Raw genomic sequence first — 16752 nt, 5'->3', positions numbered from 1 at the left:
TCCTCCCTTTCTCTTGGAAATCAATAAAATATGTATTTTTTTTTTTTAGATTGTGTTTACTCATGGATAAGTACTGTTCCATTTTAACAGAAAGAGACTAAAAATAATCAAAATGTACTTCAATAAAGGTCTGATTAAATAAATCATGTAGCAGCCCGGCTGGCATGGCTCAGTGGTTGAGTGTCAACCTATGAACCAGGAGGTCACTGCTCAATTCCCGGTCAGGGCATATGCCCAGGGTTGCAGGCTCGAATCCCCAGTGTAGTGCCTGCAGAAGGCAGTGATCAATGATTCTCTCTCATTATTGATGTTTCTATCTCTTTCTCCCTCTCCCTTCCTCTCTAAAATCAATAAAAATATGTATAAAATAAAATAAAATAAAATTTTAAAAAATGCAGCACCCAAACTGAAGAGCCAGGCCCTGGGCAGAGCACTGCTCCTGAGCCAAGACTCAGCCACTGGGTGAGGGGCACAGAGCCTACAGATGGGAGCACATAAGCCTAGTTTATAAAACATTTTCCTACCTTTGTACCTCAGGATATTCTTCCTAGTTAAAGTCCCCCTGGTCTTCTTCACCAAGTCAAATCCTGCCAACCCTCCAAGGGCCAAGATCATGCCCCTTGTTCTCCCTATGCAACCTCCTCAAACCCTTCTTGTTCATAAGTAAGTTCTTGTTTCTCTAAACCCTTGTCATTCCAGATGCTTGCCAATAACTTCTAACCTGCCTTGTGAATCCACTTGTAGTTTGGTACTAACCTTTAGCTCTTTACTCTAGGTGTTTCATGCCTCTTTGAGGGCAGGGTCTTTGACTTACTAGTCTTGTAAGTCTGTGACTTTCCTATCCACGGAGTTGGCCCTCAATGCTTTTACCATGCAGGATGCCTACTTGCTTACAGTTTCAGTGGACACATTGTCTCCTATGCCTTATCCCAAATATCCACCTCTTTTACATAATTAAAGATTCCCTACCAAGCATGTGAACTCTTCTCGGGTCTTTACCATCTCTAGCTTAGGGCTGCACACTTGCTAAGCACTCAGTGAAACTCAGTCACTAGGTGCCACCCTAAGTGGAGGCTGTAACGCCAACCAGCCTCTCCAGAAACATACCCAAGTTTACATCCTTCAGGCACAAACCACGTCCTATGAAAGGAGGATGAACAAGTAAATGCAGAAGATTGAATGAATAAAAAAAAGATATAAGCAGTAAAAAAAAAAAAAAGTATGGTAGAAAAGAAGAGCAAAGTTAATCCCAGTAATGGAATGCTTTCCTCACAGTAAATACTCAATAAATAAGTAAATAAAATTTACAAAATGGTGGATATTGATTCTCAAGAAGATGAAACAGACTATCATAATGACTATGCAAGTACATATCACAAAAGAAATATTAAAAACATAAGGTTCATACTAAATCAATGAAGAGATGAATACAAGTCAATTTACAGTGAAACTAGCATGTTAAAATAACAGTGCCTACATCACAGGTTTGTTGAAAGTATTAGAGTCAATACCTGTAAAGCACGTGTCTGGCATAATAGTATGGACTCAAAAATATTAACTGTTATCATTATTATTATTTTACTAGAGTCCCAGTGCACGGATTCATGCACCGGTGGGGTCCCTCTGCCTGACCTGCGCCCTCTTGCAATCTGGAACCCCTCGGAGGATGTTGGAGAGCCGGTTTCAGCCCGATCCCCACAGGGCAGGCTGAGGGACTCCACCGGTGCACGAATCTGTGTACCAGGCCTCTAGTATGCATGTAAGATCTTTGGTTAATCTCTTCCTGCCCTCCCCTCTCTGAGATTAATCTGTCTGTTCCATGTTTCCATGCCTGTGGTTTCCACTCCTGTGTTGAGCATCTACCCCCTGGTGGTCAGTGAGCATCATAGCTACTGGCTGGTCAGCCAGTCACTTAGGCTTTTATATATATAGGTAACAATAAATTCCAGACTGAGTAAAGATTTAAGTAAAATAATGACATCATAAAAGAAGTAGAAGACCACATAATAGTTTTTATCTTAATCTTTCTGAGGGAAGATTGTTCTAAGAATAACACCACAGATTTTTTTAAAAATTGTTTAAAGCTAATAAATTTCACTACATTAAATTATTTAAAATGTTTATCTGCCCTAGCCAGTTCAGTTCAGTGGATAGAGCGTCAGCCTGTGGACTGAAGGGTCGGTTCAATTCTGGTCAAGGGCACATGCCCAGGTTGCAATAGGGGGTGTACAGGAGGTAGCCAATCAGTGATTTTTCTCTCATCTTTGATGTTTCCATCTCTTGCTCCCTCTCCCTTCCTCTCTGAAATCAATAAAAATATATTAAAAATAAAATGTTTATCTGAAGAAGACAATAAAGTAAAAAGATAAATGACAAACTGAGGGAAATACATGTAGTATATACCATGAGTTAATATCCTTAATATTAAAATAATTGGTAAAATCAGTAAAAATAAAATATGAAAATACATGAACATGTAAATCACAAATAAATTAAGTGGCCTTAAACATGAGAAAATATTAAATCTCAGTAGCAATCAAATAAATGCAAATTAAAATAGCAATGCAATACCATTTTTATCTTATCAGATTTGCAAATATTACTTTCATTCCTTTTAGTTTGGCATGGATGGCTACAATCAGACACTCTCACTCATCCTAGAGGAGTATATGCAGGTTCAGGACTTTCTGGAGGGCAATTTGGCCACATGCATCAAAAAGCCTTGAAAATGTTCATATCTTTCATCTATCCATTTTACTTCTACGAATGTATCCTCCAAGATCAATCAGGAAACTGCACTAAAATATAGGCATCAGGAAGTTCATCACTGTGTTTTATAATAGCAAAGCGGGGGGTGGAGGGGCTGACTAAACATAAATAAGGTAGATAAATATTCAGTATTTTCATGAATGTGTATCTGTTTGTTTTACAGTGTTGATACATGTTTTAGTATATATGTAAAACTTGGTCATCTCTGTACAGTGGGATTGCAGATGATTTTTGTTCAGTGGATAGAGCGTCAGCCTGCAGACTGAAGGGTCAGTTCTGTTTTGTTTATTTCTGTTTTCTGATTTTTCTGGAAAGAACATTAGCTGTGTAAAGTTCAACTAACTAAGGAGGGAAATGCCCCATTCATGGTCTCTTAAACATGATGAGAAGAGGAGAAAAACACTTAAAGAAGTAACTTCTAGAATAATCATGCCTCCAGGGTGCATAGCAGGTGTGATTCAGCCTGGAGCTGGGTCCGCAGGAAGGATGAATTTGCCAGGGAATTAAGTCAGAAGGCCAAGAGAACCTCAAGTGGAAAAAAAAAAAAGAAAAAGAAAGAAAGGGAAAAGGGCCTATGGTGTTGGTAAACTGCACGCAATTTTGACCGGCAGGAAGGGCAGGCTGTGTGTGAAGGACTTGAAGTAAAAGCCAGATGACAAAGAGTTTTGAATGTCAAATAAGTTTGGACTTATCCTGTGAAAGAAGATTCAGTAAAGACCTTTTGTGATTCACTTATATAAAGATCAAGAAAAGGCCGAACAAAAGGTAAAGGAAGAGTGTTCAGGGATAGGACTGCAGATACATCAGGGAAGAGACCTAAGGCAGCCTTCTGCAGTGCTGGAAATGTTCTATACCTTGATCTGAGTGGTGGTTACACGGGCGGGTACAAATGTTGAAAGCCTCTAAGATATACGCTGCGTATTTGTACACTTTACTGTATGTTATCCCTCATAAAAAGGAAATAAGTATGGTGATGAAACCGTAGTTAGAAAGCTGACTCCTGAGATTGACTGAAGAACATCCAGGGGCAGACATGCTGACACACTGAAGCGGCATGCCAGGAAAGATGGTCAAGGCTTCAACTGGGATGGAGGCAGCAAAATAGTAAGAGGGACTTTGGGGAAATGAAACTGACAGGACTTTATGAGTGTGATTACTGAGAGAGAAGGAGAAATCGGAGATGACACTGATATCGTTCAAGGAGCTGGTGAAGACAAGAGAAGAAAGAGCAGCTCTAGAGAGACAAGTACTGAACATGGAAAGTCTGAGGTGACTGTGGGTCATCCAGCTGTCCGTCAGCAATAATTACAGGCTATCTTCTAAGTAATATATATATATATTTAACTGCACAAAGACCTTATGAGGTAGGCTCCATATTATTGAAGAAATAGATGCACAGAGAGGTTAAGTGACTTATCCAGGATCACATATAATAGGTGATGAAAAAAGGATTTGAATCCAGGCCATTTGGCTCAAGATTTCATGCTCTTAAGGTGACCATTGAGATAAAGGTGATGTATCTCCGAGATAAAGGAAATAGTTGAAGTTCCAGGGATACCTGAGGTCCCACAGGAAGACAGTATAAAAAAAATGCAGAATACTAAAGTATGCTTCTCAGTTTTGGAGCAAGGATTAAATAAAATGACATGTATAAACCTCTTAGCAGTGCACAGGTCACAGAGTCAGCACTCAATTAATGGAACCTATTATGGAAATTCTTCAACCAGACCGTATCATACAAAAGGGACTGGCTTAGAGTAAAAGCAGTTTAAGGGACATAACAACCAGATAGAGTACATGATTGTAGGTTCAATGTTGGTATAGAAAAACAATAACAGCCCTAGACGGTTTGGCTCATTGGATAGAGTGTCAGCCTTTGGACTGAATGATCCCAGATTCAATTCCAGTCAAAGACACATGCTCGGGTTGCAGGCTCCATCCCCAGTAGGGGGCGTGCAGGAGGCAACAAATCAATGATTCTCTCTCACATTGATGTTTCTATCTCTCTCTCCCTTCCTGTCTGAAATCAATAAACATATATTTAAGAAAAAACAAAACTAATACGGACACTTGGAGGTCAATGAGAAGTATGAAAAGTGGTTACAATGTAAATTTACTAGACTGGAAAAATTGAGATAATCCTATATCATAGAGATGTAATATGCAAATGGTCGTTACCCCGTGAAGCGTAACGACTGACCGCGTAACGACCGGATCATGGATCAGCAGGAGAGTGGGGCAGTGAGCTACAAGTGGGCGGCAGAGAGCTACAGGAGGGGGCAGGGCAGCAAGCTATGAGGAGGGTGCGGGGGACGGGGGAGAGAGGGAGCTACAGGAGGGTGGCAGCAAGCTACTGGCAAGCTACTGGTGCACGGATTTGTGCACAGGGCTACTAGTTTTAAAATAAGACAGAATGAAAAACATGTATAGTATGATCTTGTTTTGGTAAATAAGAGAATACAAATGTGTACATAGATATGACTAAAGAAGAGGGTGCACTAAGATATGAACAGTGACCACTGACCTCTGATTGTTGGAAAAGTGAAGCTTTTATTTTTTATAGTCTACTACAATGCATAAATTAAAATTTTAAAAGTACTAATTTAAAATTGAAGATGAACATAATTTTATATTTTGTAGTTTGAGCTCACAGACACAAAGAAAGCAGACTAAACCTCAAACAGTGTATAAGCTGGCTCCAGGTGCCAAGCAACGGACAGGGAAATCACCTCACGCAGGCTGGCAATCCAAAGGCTCAATAAAACACTCCTCCCCAAGTATCTTCTCTTGCCTCTTTTGTTCTAAGCAGCTGCCTTTCCAAATGACGGGAAAATTTACCCTGATTGCCTCCCTCTCATTTGTGTCATTCATTCTGAGAGAACAAGACACTGTGCTCCTCCCAGCATCCTCAGATAAAACCAGGGAAACAGGCAGAAGTGAAGAGCCGGAGAAATAGAGAATAATGCATGCCCTGTTTCCATACTGCAGACAAAGCAACGTTCAGAGGCAGGAGGAAAGGTCTCATAGAGAAGTCTTCTTTGGGATTACACCAGCAGGAGAGATTCTCCTGGAAAAATTTTGAACTTAAAAGTTTTTATCAAGGAAATGCTGCCCTCGTGGTACTTCCCAAAACTAATGCAAAGGAGCTAATTTTCATTTCTATAAAATTTAAAGATGGAGTTAGGGAACAAAAGTAAAAAGGAGATGGGAGGGCTCAGTGTGGGCAAAGAAGTAAAGGAGAATACATTACTGCTGACCACTCTCCTATTGGCTAAACTGGAAAAATGCTACATCAGTTACCAATTCTTATTCATCTTCAAAATGGCCTCAGCATTCAGTATTTGCTGTGATACAATCAAAGATTAACGTTCCACCTTGACCAGCGTGGCTCAGTGAGTTGAGCAGTCCTGTGCACTGAAAGGTCACCAGTTCCATTCCTGGCTAGGGCACATACCCAGGTTTAGAGTTCAATCCTTGGTCAGGGTGCATACAGGAGGCAACCAATCAATGTTTCTCTCTCACATTGATGTTTCTCTCTCTCTTTCTCTCTCTCTCTCTGAAATCAATAAAAAATTTATTTTTAAAAAAGATTAAAGTTCCAGTACTCAGCACAGTATCTGGTATTTAACAGGTCCTGCTCAAACTTCCAGATCCAGTATGAGATATTATTTAAAGGTCTGTGTTCTCACTTTCATGCTGACCTTTAAAGATTTTTCCTTAGAGATGGAAAGCAATTCCTGAGGATTAAAAAAATATTTTAAAGTATCATACCCTGTGCCAATTAACTTGGCTGGTAAGGGCTATAACAATCTATTCTCATCAGCACTGGTTGAAAACCAGTGGGCCCAGGAGGCAGGTTATACTTCCATAGGCCTCATGTCCTTAAAAAAATTTTTTTTTAAAAAAAAGGCAGTGCAAGATTGGGGTCCTGGATGCCGGACTCCCCAGCCTCCATGCCGCCCTCTGACAGCCAGGTCCAGGCCTTCTCTCAGAAGCTGCTCCCATTCATTTTCCTTGTGATCTTCTGCCCCTCCCCACCCCCTCTATCACTGTTTTCACACTAGTATGGTGTTACCTTCTAGCCTTACTTTCCTAACCTGACTCAGATTAGCAAAATCCAGGAATTAACATTTGGATACTGAAATGACATTTACAACCATATGCAGAATTAAGGCAAAATATCAGTTCTCCAGCTTCATATTCCAAAACCCTCTTAGAAATCTGGGTACACACATCTTACCAGAGAAGTATATGTCATCTTTAAAACCACCATAAATTTCTAAAGAATAAAAACAAAACAAACAAATGCTACTAGGCCCCTAACTACACTAATACCTGGATTGTTACCTCCTAACTCCTCCAAGGCTCCATTTTCTATATTATATGTCACCTTCACTGGAGAGAAAAGATGGAACAATATTTCAAGCATTTTCACATGTGTCCCTGTCATTCCAAATTTAAAGTCTTCAAGATAACATTCAAGATCCTTCAGGATCTGGTCCTCATCTTATACAGCCTACTGTATCTCCCATGTATCTCCCTACTGTATCTGTCATTAACCTGCTGATATAATTAGGACACCTCATTCCTATCCCAGTTTCTATCCCACACAAGCCAACATCTCTGCCTCTGGGCTTTGCTCATACTATTCCTAGTCACTTCCCACCCCCCTCCCCAAAGTGTCCTCCTCAATTCTGAAGGTAGCATTGTGTGGAGGAAAGAGAACTGACTTAGGAATCAAAATACCTGAATTCTAGACATGGTTCTGACAATCACTAGTTGTGTGCCTTTGGACGAGTCCTTTGCTCTCTGGGCTAAGTTTCCCCATTATAAACAGAAAGACTGAACTAGATCATCTTAATAGTCCTGCCAGCTTAAAAAAAAATTAATCTATAATTCCTATATGCTCAACAAATCCAATCTCTCCCTCAGAGTCTACAAATCCTCCACAAATTTTCTCTAAGCACTCCAGCCCACACTATTCTAACCCTTCTCTAAACTCCTAGATCTGGAAACCAAAACAAATCACAGAGCATTTATTCAACTAAGATTTTCTGAGCATTTTCTTGGCCAAATATTATGGGAAAGCCTTGGTAATAAACATAAAGCCAAGTAAGAGCCAGACATATCACCTGTATATCCCTTTCCTCTCCATTATTTTTATCTAAGTGAAGTCACGTGAAACATGAACATCAGATGCAAATGATATCATTTATTCATTTGACAAATATTTAAAGAAAACTTTCTAAAATAAAGACACCAATAAACAGATGAACCAACTCCCTAACCTTCATGGAGTTTATTTGAGAAAGCAAACAGGAAAAACACACAAATATGTATATAATTTTAGCAACAAAAACAAAGCAAAGATTAAAGATTGACGAAGAACAGTTGTGCATTTGAGCCGACACCTGAATAAAGTAAGGATAGAAATATTCATCCCAGGTGCAGGGCGAAGACTGAGACAGAAGAGATAGAACAAAAGTGGACAGCAGCTGGGAGGGTTAGAGGTTAGAGCACTTAAGGACTGGGTAGTAAATTTGGATTCTAAGTATGATGGGTGGGATTCCATATGAGGGTTAAAGTAGGGGACAAATGTGAAACTTTGGTTACTATGTGGAGAAGAGACTGTGAAGGGACAGGAGTAGAGGAGTCGGGACCAGTTAGAAGGCTAGAGAGAACCATTAAGAACTTAGCATCCAGTCTCACCGCTGCCTAGGTTCACATCCTGAATCTTCAGCTTATGAGCTGTGTAATCTCAAGAAAGTTCATTTCTCTGTACTTCAGTTTCCACATGTTTAAGTGAGGATAACAGTATCTAAATCATAAATTTGTCTGGAAGATTAAACTAGTGCACTAAACCCCTTAAAACGAGTCTGGCACAGAGGAAACACTCCATGAATGCTAGTACTTTGAAATCATGAGACCACCTAAGAGAAGTGCACAGAGAAAAGAAAGGGGCTCACGCTTGAACCCTGGGACACTCCAACATCTCCAAAGGCCTTCCCTTCAACCCAAGATTTTACCATAAACCTGCATTTTCTAAGCCTTGTCTGGGGCCCCAAACCCCTGTATGTGATTCACAGTTGAAAGCTTGATAAAGTAATACTTGATATAGTTCTTTAGGCAACAATTATATGTTCTAAGTTCCAGTTGTTGTTTTTTCACATACTTGTCTTGTATATCCACCACCATGCTCAGCCTAGAGTTAAACACACACTCGGGTGTTCATGACACTCACTTGTGGATATGTCATGTAAATTTAAAAAAAACAACAACACAACAACAATGTAATGCACTATGATTTCTCTTTTTAAAAAGCATCTTCTTCTTTATGGAATAACGTGGATTGTAAGATATCCTCAACACCTCCCCATCATCCAACCATCAGGCCCATCTTGACAGAGATAGTCACACTGGCCAGAATAGTTACACTAAAAGCCATTTTTCCTTCTGACTTCCCAATCGTTATGATTTGTGTATAAATTTTTCTGTCTCTCCTTTCCTGGAGATTTATCTAAGTGCAAAAATCTTTCATATTTAGCAACATGTCACACTCAGACCCCCAACCCCAGTCCCCATAGCTCTAAAAAAATGTATACACTGAAGCCAAAATATTCCTAAAAAAACAACAGCATAAAACTTAGGAAATAAGGGAAAGAAAACTGGCATAACCCAAATACATATCCAAAGGTTAATCTAGGAGGGTTCCTTCCACCAGTATACAGAGGTCTCAGTGTCTTTAGCTAGTTACTGTAAGTACTGATAAAATGACCTTGAGTGATAAGAGTTTCCAACAGAACAAAGGTCCCAGTCAATGGGGGTGGGGGGGAGAGGGAAGAGTTCTAACTTTTTAATTTCTTCACTCAATTTCCACAAAGCTATATGCCCTTTTATTTTTTTCTTCCCTGCCCCACCCACTCATCTACCCACACCCCCAATCCTAGTGATGATAAACCACAGAAAATAATGCTGACCTATCAGGACCAATCCTTGATGTGGCTTCAACCAAGCCTGAGCCTCATATCCTGAGATCTACCCCTAGCCCTCCAGGGACCAGGAACAGTGACAAATAGATGGGAAGTATGTAGGCGACTTGAGTGTAGGCAGAACTGGACACGTGACGCTGCTCCCAAATTGGCTTTACTGCTCAAATCTAATCCTGGAATAGACAAAGGCTGCTAGATGCTATTTTACCAATACCTTTCAACAAAATTATTGCTTACTAATTCTGACCACTAATCTACTTATGGGGGTTTTAAAAATGGTCCATCTGAAATAAGGTATAAAGTGGCCTCTGCTCATCTCCCATGACTCGGCCATCACTTCCTGTATAAACACTTTGGTCCTAAATACTATTCTGATTCAAGGCAGTGACCTGTCAAGTCACAGATGTGTGGAAAAATAGTAAAACAGAACCTTCACAACTAATATCTCTGATTAATTGGATAGTAAGGATTCAAAGAAACACTTTGACATTAAATCCTATTTCTCCATGTCCTTCCTAACCCCACAGCATGGAATATTCATTTAAAGTTGGGCTTTCTTCATCTCTAAGTCTCTGTATACAGATTCTAGCATCCACCGAGAAGCAAAAAGCCTATTCCTCCTTCCCCATGAAGTACACAATTTTCAAGAGAAGCTGCATTTCCTTTGGTACTCATGTTAGGATCACTCTGGCTTGTGTAGAAGCCCTTTGGGTCTAAGCACCTAGAATCCAATCCATCTGTCCTTGGCTCAAGTGACAAGACCAGACTTTTGGGGAAAACTTCTCAAGGCAGTTCTTACTACTAATCATTGGCTCTAATACAGGGCATATTATGTTAAACGGATGTCCTGGCAACAGTAAGTGTAATCTATCATGACTAATAGGAAAAATAACTGACTGAGCCCTGTTCACTCACTAGAAAATGTATCAGGGGTCATCTCAGCACTTAGGGCAATATAACCAGAGTGATGTATAAACAGCCACTTCCCAAAGCAGTGTGAACCAGGTGGTATTCAACACCCACATCCCAAAATAATTTTCTATCTAATTTCTTAACATTACTCACTCATTGGGTTGTCAAACACCTAATATTAAGCATGTTTACTGAAAAAAAAGTAATGAGAACAAACAGATGCTTGAAAGCGCTAGCCCAGTGCTTTTTCCACAGCAGATATTCAATAAATACTGGAAGGAAGGAAGGAAGGAAGGAAGGAAGGAAGGAAGGAAGGAAGGAAGGAAGGAAGGAAGGGGGGAAGGAGAGGGGAGGGGAGGGGAAAGGGCGGGGAGGGAAGGGGGGAAAAGGAAGACCTGTTTGTTTAGCCAGAGAAAGGGAATAACAGCATAAATAATAGTAACACAGCAGAATGCTTCTTTGGAGACTAGTGTCTGACAGAACATCCAGGACACTGACTCCTTGATTAGAAGCACCTTCTACCCTATTCCAGTTAGCTGTGGGGAAAAGGAAGAATAGGGAGAAGGGGGAAAAATATCCACAAATATCTAGATTTAAACTTTACAACAAAGACAGACAAAAGACCACCAATATTGACAATCCAGGTATATCTAACCAGCATATTCTAACCACAGTGGCCCTTGATCACAAGAGGTCCATTAAAAAAGGATTTATTTCTTATGCTATTAACAAAGGGTTAAGCAGACTATTTCTAGCATATTTCTTAGAGATCCTAAAGTCCAGTTTAAACAAATGATTCTAAACTTCTGAAAGGCCTTAATTGGGCAAGTCTGTTACTTTTAGTGCAATCTTGCAAAGACTGGATTCTTTTTAAGACCTTAAAAGATTTGGGCAAAATTCTTTCAATGGTAACTTTTTGAAAAAATCATCTCCAAAGTTCACACATGTTCCTCAATTACTCATACTGATAGAGGGGAGGGGGGAGAGAGAAGGGAGGAGGAAGGTGACACATTTTATTTCCAAACTAGAGGCCCGATGCATGAAATTCGTGCAAAGGGCTCGGCCCTCACAGCCCCGGCATCATCCAGAAGGTCATCCGGACAGTCGTCCGGACAGTTGTCCTGCTGTTCGGTCTAATTAGCATATTAGCTCTTTATTATATAGGATGATTCCTTTATATCTAATTGCCAGCATAACTAATATTGACTTTCTGCATAAAACAAAACACAAAGCAACAAGTATCATCATAGGTCTAAAAAGTAAGACATAAAGAAAAACAGGGAAAGCCCTGTTTGTTTAGTCAGAGGAGGGAAGGAAAGCATGTGTATCAAAAGGACAGTCTGTACATGTGGTGCAGCCATTGGGATCCAGGAAAGACAATTGGTTCACTCTGTGAACACCTGTGCATTGAAGAGAGATGGAAAAACAGTAAAAGTAAGAAATACTAAAAGAAAACTTGGGCTAACTATAAGGAGATAATCTGTGATCATCAGTCTAGAAAGCTCAGAAAACGTTTCTTAGGCAGGTAGTGAAATCTCTTGAGAGAGATTTAAGGATATTTGGAGGTAGAGTGGGTTAAAATAATCAAATGGTTCTGCTATACTAGGAGATTACATCTGACTGTCAAAAGAATATACCAGTTCTATTTTTCTAAGCTACCTTTTCGCTATCTTAGAAAATTTAAATCACTCCTTAATAAATAATAAAAATGACAAATGCTTACCAAATATAAAAACATTAACAACTGTGTGAGTAAGCAATGAGGCAAAAATGTAACCAAACATCTCTGACATTTAAATAAGAGAATTGAGAAAGTCTCTTTTTGAGACCCCCAACTCACAAAACTAACCTCGAGAGCATTCTCACTGGAACTCATACTGAAAGATCACCAATGGGCTACAATGAGCTGGAGGAAGCCCTCGATGGCTTTCCTTCCTGATCTATAACTAGAAGCTACAGAAAAAAAACAAAATGGCTTTTAAGTGATACCACATAAAAAACAAGAGAAGGAACCAGGGGACTAATCAGGGCATGAACCCCATCTGGTCCTAGGGGATTACCCTGACCCAGAAGAACTAGAAAAATTGAGCTAAGAGAATCCTCCCAACATCAAACTCCAAAAACTTCTAAAGAAATGGCAAAGCTGAAACTTTAACTCATAACTTTGGACTCTAAGATCCCTACACTGAGAGGTCACATTCCTCAGAGGCTCAAAACCCAAACTGGGTCATCCTGACACATTTAAAGGTGCTGGTGAGAACTTCACATATCAAAGCACCATTCCATAGGGCAAGCTCTCTAGTTATAGGCTCTTAAAGGTAAAATGGGTATGAAAACCTGTGGTCATATTTTGGTTTTGCATTTTTTTATTTTACAAAAAAAAAAAAAAAAAGTTGACTAACATTAATTAGAATAAAACTTCTCTAGCAAACGAACTTGATTTTTCTGCCTGTCCCTTTTTTGTGCAACTTTCTACTACCTGACATTCCTGGCCTAAGAACCAAGTCTTCAGAGTTCTGACAAGTTCAGAGGAAAAGGTTGCACAAGGAAGAGCAAGAAATCTGCATTGTATACAAAGTGAGAGAAAATTCTAGCAAAATGGCTCCACCCACTGCTGCCCTTCCTGAGTCATTATCTGTCGAGAATCAAAGGGCTTGGCTATAAACTTGGGTATTCAACTGGCTTGTAAGATCCCTAGCTGTATCTATGAACAACACAATTAACTGGTAAGAAATGTGGAGGGGTAGGAAGGGTTTTCTCATCTCTGAACCCTCGCTTTCATAGCCCTTCCAAATTCCCAAAGGCATCCATCCTATTGTTTCTCCATAACAAAACAATGAAATAAATGTACTTTTTATCTTAAGTATTAAGAAAGGTAATCTCAGTTCATTTCTACCTTACCAGTACCAAGTTTTTCTTTAATTTAGCATTTTTAAGAAACAAGGGAATTTGGAGAAGGGAGCACCTCAATTTAAATCTTTAGGGCAGAGGCCCTGGTTTGGAGCTCAACTTTTCCACTTAGTAAAGGCTCTTAAGCAAATTATAACACTGATTGTCCCAGGGGTCCCTGGGTAAGTCATGAGAGAAAAGAACTTGCACCAAAGCATTGCGAAACATGTGGGGAACATAAAGGACAAACCACCAGTTGTGTGGCTCCATATACACATTCCATTTCAGTGTTCGCCTGGTCATATCCAGCTCTTTGCTGATCCCCAGTAGCCCTACGGTCAGTGTGACTAGTTCTCATCCCAAGACCCAAGCTATTGAAAGTTAAATAGGGCAGGAATTTAAACATCCAGATATCTTGGCTACATTCACTTTTTTTTTAATCTCCTAATTAGGAATTACATCTTACCTGTGATGAGTCTGTCACATTCCTGAACACAGGTGTCACATTAATCTTCTAAAAACACAGTTTTCCCTATCACTCCTTTTCTCCAAAATCTTTAAAAGCTAGACAATGTGTGTAGGATAAAGTTCCAGAATTCAAGCTGACCACGGTCTGCCTCCACCGAACCTCCCACTACCCATTGTGGAAGGACAAGCTTTAGAGTCAGACAACCGGGGAGTTGGAATTCCAGCTCTACCACTTACTACTTGTGTGATCTTAAGCAGGTCACTTATCTTTCTGATCTCCTTTAAAACAAGAATTCCCTCTCTTTAAAACAAGAATAACAATGCCTACTTCACAACACTGAAAGATGAAAGAGAGAGCATGGCATGTGGCACAGAGTAGATGCTCAGTAAGCTCCAATCCAAATGGTCTGCTCTCTTCTCTTGAAAACTCTCCCCAGCAACTCTCTGCTTGTTTCTGAACCACACTTTGCTTCAAGGCCTAAAGGAAATTCATTCTCTTCTATGAAGCCACCCTGGCTCATTAAGTTTTCTCCTCTGAGCTTTTCTAATCTCAAACTGTTATTTTTCTCTTATGTGTCATTCTTCTTTCCCAAATGAGTCCACAAACCCAAGAGCAAAATTTTTTACTAAATATCAAGCCAATCACAATCTAAGTGTGCAATAAAAAAATACTTTGGCCCTGGCCAGTTTTGCTCATTTGGCCCTCGGGCCAAAGAGTCACAAGTTTGATTCCCGGTAGAGGGCATGATTCCCAGCACATAACTGGGTTGTGGGTCCTCCCCTTGCCTTGCAGGAGGCACCTGATTGACGTGTCTTTCTCACATCGGTGTTTCTCTCTCTCACCCTTTCCCTTCCACTCTCTCTAAAAATCAATGGGAAAAAATATCCTGGGGTGAGGATTCACACACACACACACACACACACACACACACACACACACACACAAATACTTTGAAGACAGCGTTGTCTCAGAGCTGTCTATCAAGGGTGCAGAAAGCCTGTACTTCACTCCATGCATTCAACCGCCTCTTCTTGAGCTCTTGCTTTGCACTGTCCTTAATTCAGCATGGAAGACAGACTATGAGCAATTTGGTCTCCATCTCTGATTAGCTTTCTGGAACCTAGATTATTTCTGATCCTTTAGAAACCCCTACTTCTGAAGAATCCCATCAATGAAGGGATTCACCTTCTGAGAATATTACTTGGAGAGAAACAAATAATGCAATCTGGGGTTTTAACCTTGTGGTCCTGTCCTAAGATAGCCAGCTGAAATGTGTGCATGTACAAGATAGCTCCAAACAGTCCTGGAGATGGGATACTGACCTCTTCACCCTTCCCAAGACCCTGCTGTCCAAACGGCAGAAACACCTGCATGGGGATACAAGCAAAAGCTGGACTTGGGCAGCCACAAGGCAAATTCTCTCACTTAGTGAAGAAGTTGTTTTATTCAAGTAATATGAACCACGTTCATTTAAAGATCTCAGGAAATGCAATAATCTCTTTAGAAACACTTGAAAATGTTCAGTCTCTTGAACTCTACTAAATTACTAAATTCTTGGATAAGGTAGCATAAACGTTGGCTGAAGTGTGTTCCCTTAGTCTTGGGTCACTTTTTAAAAAAGATAGCTTTAATACTTAAGAAGAGGAGCAAAAAAGGAAAGGTAATCATTCCCAATAAACACAGTTTAATTTGTTTAGAGTACAAAGTTAATTTTCCTTTGTTTGAGTTCTGTGTGTGTGTGTGTGTGTGTGTGTGTGTGTGTGTATGTATGTGTGTGTGTGTGTGTTCTTTACAGAGCCTGCATTCAAGCTACTACAGCCACTGCCGAGCAGCTTGGGCATGTCCAGGGGACAAGGCGTCTTGTCCACTTCTAGGGCCGCCCCGATTGTAGCCATCTCTTGCACACCACAGCTCTGCACTTCCCCAAACCGCTGTCTGGATGTTCCCCACCCCCAACCGCAGTCCCAGCGGGCGGGAAGGCAGAGCCAGCCCCGACCTCCCGGAGGGCAGTCCCCTCCAGCCCCGACGAGCTCCCACCCGTCCAGCTCCTCGGTGCCTACAGAGTCCCCCCAGAGTGTGGGCGCCAGGATGCTAACACTCACAGAACTGGAACACCGCCGGGGGCAAGGAGTAGTGAATAGCGGGAAACCGGCTGGGACGGCAGCGGCAGGCAAGGCAGAGCCGGAACCGGCACCTTCTGGACCGCCACCCGCCTTGAGCAAGGGCACTGGGGCGAGCAGGCAACCTCCCGGCCGGCTGGCAGGAAAAGCCATGGGGGACGGCGGGGGGCGAACGCACTTACCTCCGCGCTCCCCAGCGAGGCTGGGCGCTCGCACCGACGGGGAGCTCGACTGGAGCCGCGCACCCGGAGGAGGAGCTGATCCTGGAGGGCGGGCGGGCGGCCGGCAGGCATCCGCACCGCTGGGCTGCAGGGAGAAAGGGAGGGAGAGCAGATTTGAGTGGAGGGGGCGTGGAGGAGGTGTGCCTCCACCCCAGACAGAGAGGGTGGGCTGCTGGAGCCGGGCGGAGGGGTGTGTTCCGAGGCTACAAGAAAACCGCGCTCAGAGTGCGCGAGGGGCGGGCCGCATGGGGGTGGGGGGAAGAAGACCTAGGAATAGGGAAGATGGGGGCTGAGGGTGGGCAGGATCAGGAGTCGGCCCTCAAACTGAAAGGTTCTCACCTCGGCACCCTCCAACTAAGAATTGTCTGGGTCTGGAGCAAAGC

The 16752-nt window shown here is 41.5% G+C and overlaps 1 protein-coding gene across 2 annotated transcripts in view; it reads right to left on the bottom strand.

Annotated features, from left to right (window-relative positions):
* The window catches only part of DENND2B (DENN domain containing 2B), a 148727-nt gene extending 132259 nt beyond the window's left edge, over nt 1-16468 (bottom strand). The window contains exon 1 of one of the 2 annotated variants that reach the window (XM_079788616.1): nt 16331-16468. The gene's annotated coding sequence lies outside the window, so the exon portion shown is untranslated. The remainder of the gene's footprint in view (nt 1-16330) is intronic. The other variant, XM_079788614.1, reaches the window with a different exon arrangement.
* Between the last annotated feature and the right edge of the window lie 284 nt (nt 16469-16752).

The sequence above is a fragment of the Cnephaeus nilssonii genome (assembly GCF_951640355.1).
Source record: "Cnephaeus nilssonii genome assembly, chromosome: 13".
Lineage (NCBI taxonomy): Eukaryota > Metazoa > Chordata > Mammalia > Chiroptera > Vespertilionidae > Cnephaeus > Cnephaeus nilssonii.
Note: the sequence above shows the minus strand (reverse complement) of the source record. Positions and strands in the feature narration are given on the sequence as shown.